Source organism: Vollenhovia emeryi, unplaced genomic scaffold, assembly GCF_000949405.1.
Source record: "Vollenhovia emeryi isolate VEMERY1.0 unplaced genomic scaffold, V.emery_V1.0 DF939518.1, whole genome shotgun sequence".
NCBI classification, from domain to species: Eukaryota; Metazoa; Arthropoda; class Insecta; order Hymenoptera; family Formicidae; genus Vollenhovia; species Vollenhovia emeryi.
Window position 1 is genome coordinate 31,958 of NW_011966848.1, and position 5,213 is coordinate 37,170.

Genomic DNA, 5,213 nt, shown 5'->3' on the forward strand with positions numbered 1-5,213 from the left:
ATTTCGCAGGCGTTGCAGTCTGCATCATCAGGGCTGGGAGACTCTGATACTGAGCTCGCGTTGCGCTCGTCCTTTTATACTCCTTCTTGGGGGGAAGGGGGGGGGGTAGTCAGAGGGCGGGGTAGTCAGAGGGAGGGGGTCAGCCAATGGCGGCTGAGTTTTTAAAAAGTATGCCTCTTTTTGGGTATATTTTATTTAGAAAATTGTCAAGCAATTTCAATAATAGACTTTCAAAAGCTATCTAAATTCGGCCGATTTAAACCAGAATTACCCATATGTGAATTATTATTTCTTATACTTTGTAAATACTTAAAATTTTATTTCTTTTAACATAAAACTTACAAAAGGATTACAAAAATGTTTGTTTATAATGTTTCGAAAGGTGTTTGTCTATATAAATTATTCTTTTAAAATCATATTTTGTAATGCTCTTTACTCTTAGAAACGGAACGTGATGCTTTTAAAAGAACAAGTTTTTCAAAGAGCAAATCTCCCATTTTTCGTCTGTGAGGTCTCATAATTAATCAGCCGTACGAGAAAAGGCGTTCTACTGGCGCTGAACTCGAGAGGCATGTATTAAATTTAAGAAATATTTTTCTGACTGTTGGATAAACTATAGATTTCAGCACTAAATGCATTTCAAACCATAGCGGTTATTAATATTTTGATTAACTTTTTTAGTTTGAGAGAAAAATGCATTTAAAATAGAAAATGAGCAATAAAAACTATTTAAATAGAAATGTAAAATATTTGTTAAAAATGTATTTTAAATGCAAAATACCAAATAGGCATTTTATATTTTGGATTTTTATTTTAAATGTATCTATTTCAAATAATGCACATCTCTGCATCTCACTGATGTATATGTGGGACTAGAATGTAAAAGCTTTTTGAAAATTCGGCCTTTAGAATTTGTTCAAGAAATAAAATTAAAATGTTTAGGGTTTTATGAAACAGCACTTAAAGAAATGTTAAAACAATTGCGATACATATATAACGATACACTTTTTGAAGAGTTAATTTTTTTTTATCCAAAAATTGCACTTTATAATGAAAGTATTAAAGTTTAAGATTTATCATCTATTGCTATGCGCATAGATAGAAATATTAATATTATAAAATTAAAATCAGAATTGTAAATTTTACCAACTACTTGTAATGATATAATGAAAGAAGAATTAGCTAATTAGGAGATTGATAAAATGTGGAAAAAGATATTAAACTATAAAGATTTTAACGAGGAAAAGATCTTTCCAAATTTAGAATTATTAGTCGAGTCAGTTCTTTCTTTTCCTCACTTTAATGCCGAAGCAGAACGGATTTTTTCTATAGTAACAGATGTAAAAAATAAAAAAAAATGCTTTACATAGGTAGGTCACTTTATTCCCCTTTCGGGCAAAAGTGGCGCTTTTATAGGGAGCGTACCCAAACCCTTTACATTCCTGCCACCTTCTCCCTTCTCCACGCGGCCTGGCCCTTAGCCACCATTACATTCTTTTTACCCCGCTCCCTACGTCCTCGCCTTTCTTATTCCGTTCCCTCCTCTCCTTCTCTCCCTCCTTTCCTCTCGTCCCTCTTCTGTCCTCCACTTCTCCTCCCTTTGCTTCTGTCTTCCTGCTTTCTTCTCCTTCTCATCCTCTCCTTCCTTCCTGTAATTAAACAATTCTATAGCTTTCTCCGCTCCTCTCCCCTTCCCTCTTCTCCTCCTATCCATCTCCATTCCCTCCCATCCACCCACATCCTTCTATTCTCCACTCTTACCTCCCTTCCTTTTTCCCTCTCTACCCTTGTCCTTTCTACCCTCTACTCTCGCCCTTTTCCTTCACATCACCCTCTCCCTTCCTAATCTCTTCTGTTGTGCATCTCGACGCAGTCGGGGCACGGGATGTGATTCGGGATCGTTTGCCGGGTTCACACAACGACTCTAGGTCGACGATTCAACAACCGTGTTAAATAAAAAGTCTTCTTTATTAAAAAACTAGTATAATTCTTACATTTGCGTTAACAGTAGTTAACCGCTTCGTTACTTAATTCAGATTGATCTGCCTTCCTTCCTTTCCATTCCATTTTATATCAATCGCGCTTGGCCCTGTTGTCAGGCCGTTTATTGTTTAGTAAGCAGTTCTTCCGTTAGCAACGGTATGCGCGGCTTCGATGGTTTCGTACTTTGCTCCGGATACTCGTCTTCGTCGCATGCGGCAGGTGTTATCTGATACCTTGCCGCGTGCTAGGTCGTCGTCTGATGTGCGGTATATCGCACTCATGACACCCTTCCCCCCTAATGGAAAGAAAGTGAGGAGGCGAACTTTATTTTTATACCCACTTAATGATAAAGTTTACATGTTTTTGCTACTATATGTTTAAGTCTATGCTTACACTTTATTATCTTCCTCTATGGCAGCGGGCTTCGTTACGTTCCCTTTTTTGTTTTTTAGTTTCTTTATTATTACATATGTTATTATTATTGCTATTAAAAAAATGGTAATTCCGCTCGTTGTCATAGGGTATATAAATTGCTTATGGTGATAAAAGGGTTCTTGGCTATTTTCCAATTCTTCTTTTATCTTGTTGATATTTCTTTTTAAGTACGCTAGGTCGGTCGGGTTTGTAAGTTTTTCTAACGTTATTTTGTTCGTACCGTTTTCGTATTTTACGTCATCTTGTACTAATTTAATTTTGGTGCTTGGCAAATATGTCTCTATGGTTTTTGTCTGCGTCACTTTTTTTGAGTTGATGATTTTACTTACTGTAATCAATTTGCAATTTTCTCTTAGCGTTATCTTTCCTGTATTAACGATAGTATATTTTGATTCTGGATAGTTTTTGCACTGTAGCGTCATTAGTACATTTCCAGACGTGGAATATAACCAAGAATTTTTTGTCGGAATCCATATAATTTCGGTCGCTAGGGTGTATTTTTTATTACAGTGTTCATCGTTGTTATACATATACATGTCTGTTTCGCAGATCGCGCTTGTAGATAATTAATCTATTAACAATATAATTTCGTTCGCACAGATATTCCGAATTTATTTTAGTACATTCGTGCAAGTTCTCAAGTGTTACATAGGTGTGATTTTCGGTATCTATCCCTATCCATTCGTAGTTTACTTCTATCGACGCGAAAATGTTGTCATGGCTATGTACCGGTAATGATATGACGTGTAATATTTCGTACGTCGGCGTCGTTGCGAGAGGGAATTGTAGGATAGTGAATATATTTGAACCGTCGCAATATGCGGTAATTGTCGTAATTTTTTCTATGTCTAACCATTCTTCCTCGTCGTAAGTTAAATGGGAAGTACAGTCCTTGCGGTAGATTTATCGCTGCGTCTTTTAGGCTGTCAATTATACTTTCTATCGGTGTTAGTCTGGGGTGTAGATTTCCTTCTTTAATGTATGTTATATAGTCTAATGTGTCTATGGTGTCACGTGTTAAGTCGTTTATGATGGTGTTAATTAACGTGTAGTGTTCGTCTAAATCATGTCGTCGGCTATGTGTCACTAGTTGACTTTGTATTTTTTCTATTAGTCCCTTTAAGATATTTTCGTTTTGTTCTATGGCTTTTTCTAGGTCGTCGATATGTGTTAGTGTTGAGTTTATTACTCTCAACTGATTTTGTAGCGCATGTTTTGTCGCTTTGTCCGCCTCTTGTAGTAATGAGATTTGTTCGTTTATTAGTTTTTCGTCGTCTGCGTCCATTGTTACGAAAAGTGTTTTTGCTATAGAACCTATTCCGTCTATTATTCCACGTCGCTTATTCGGTATTTTGTACATTGTCTTAACTCTTTTTATGAGTTGCTGTATTCTCTGCTCTCCTTTGCTTATTTTTGCGTGGAGGTTTTTACACGTGCTATCATGAGCTAGTAATCTGTTACACATAGCTTCGGTGCGTTCAACGTATTGCGTTACCTGTCTCAGTCGCGTGTTTAGAGGGGTGAGATCCGTTTTTATCACTAATTTCCATGAGGTTTCGACGGGATGCATTCTTCCTGCTTTTTCAAAGTATATCCCAGGTTGTGTATCGAATGGTGTCACTTCGTACGGTGGTGCTGTGTCAGGATTTTCTGTTGCCATTGCGTAGTATATCAATATCGTTACTCTGTAAGTTAAAGGTTCGCATTACTTTCTTTAGCGTTCTCTTACGCGGTCTAATCGTCTTCTATTGCTCAGACGTGTCTTTCTTTTGTCTCTGAAGGGTGGTCTTATCAGGTATACTATAGTTTACCACGACCTCTTTTAACTATCTTCGCGATAGCTTAGATATTTTAATCGTTGCTTGCTACTGTCGTTAGTACTCGGTCATTTAGTCGTTAGCAGATCATTGCGGCTTATAGTTCAATATTGCTCTCGATATGCGTTCTCTCGACCCTCGGTCGATTGAGAGTGTGAATTCTCGATTTGATTTCGAGGACAGTGGTTCTGGAGATGACGAACCAGTTGTTCCCGCGGTACAGGGAGTTTTCGGGGTACGTCTTGTCGCCGAAGATTTCGAGGACGACTTCGAGGACGACGCACAGTGGTCCGGATTGCGAAAGACGCGCATAAGGAAAAATATCGAGAATTTCTAGTGTTTGATGAATTTTGTGTTGACTTCCTTTAATTATAAGTATGATTAATGACGATAGAACACGTGAATTCACTGACGATAATGATCCCACCTAGGGGAAATCTGTGTTATATGTCCGATAGTAACGGCGCACAGTACAGGGTAGGAAAATACGGTATATGGATTCACATAGCAATATAATGGCCACCACCTTGCCAGGTCCTAAAATATGGCATTTAAGTTACAATCTGATTTAAATTTTATATTTATTTTAACCATAATGCAGAATGCAGTATATCATGACGAGTTACGCTGCATATTTGACTTTTTATTACGAGACACGGTAGTGTCTCGCGCCAAGTGTAAGCGAAGTAATTATTACACCGAAGGTTGCGCAAAGTTGGAGATCATTCTAGTACCGATTATTACTACAAGACTTATACAAAAACGGAAAAGTAACTTCATTGTAACCCAACTTAACCCTAAAAAGTTATACCATTTTGAAACATAAATATAAGAAAAACGTACAAATCCTTCACATTTAACTTTTTATATTGGCATTTATATAATAAAAATAATTAATTATTTTAATGAAAGAATGCACCACTCTTATCTTGTTCATTTGCACACATATTTTTTGACACGGAAATTCGCAGTCCACAA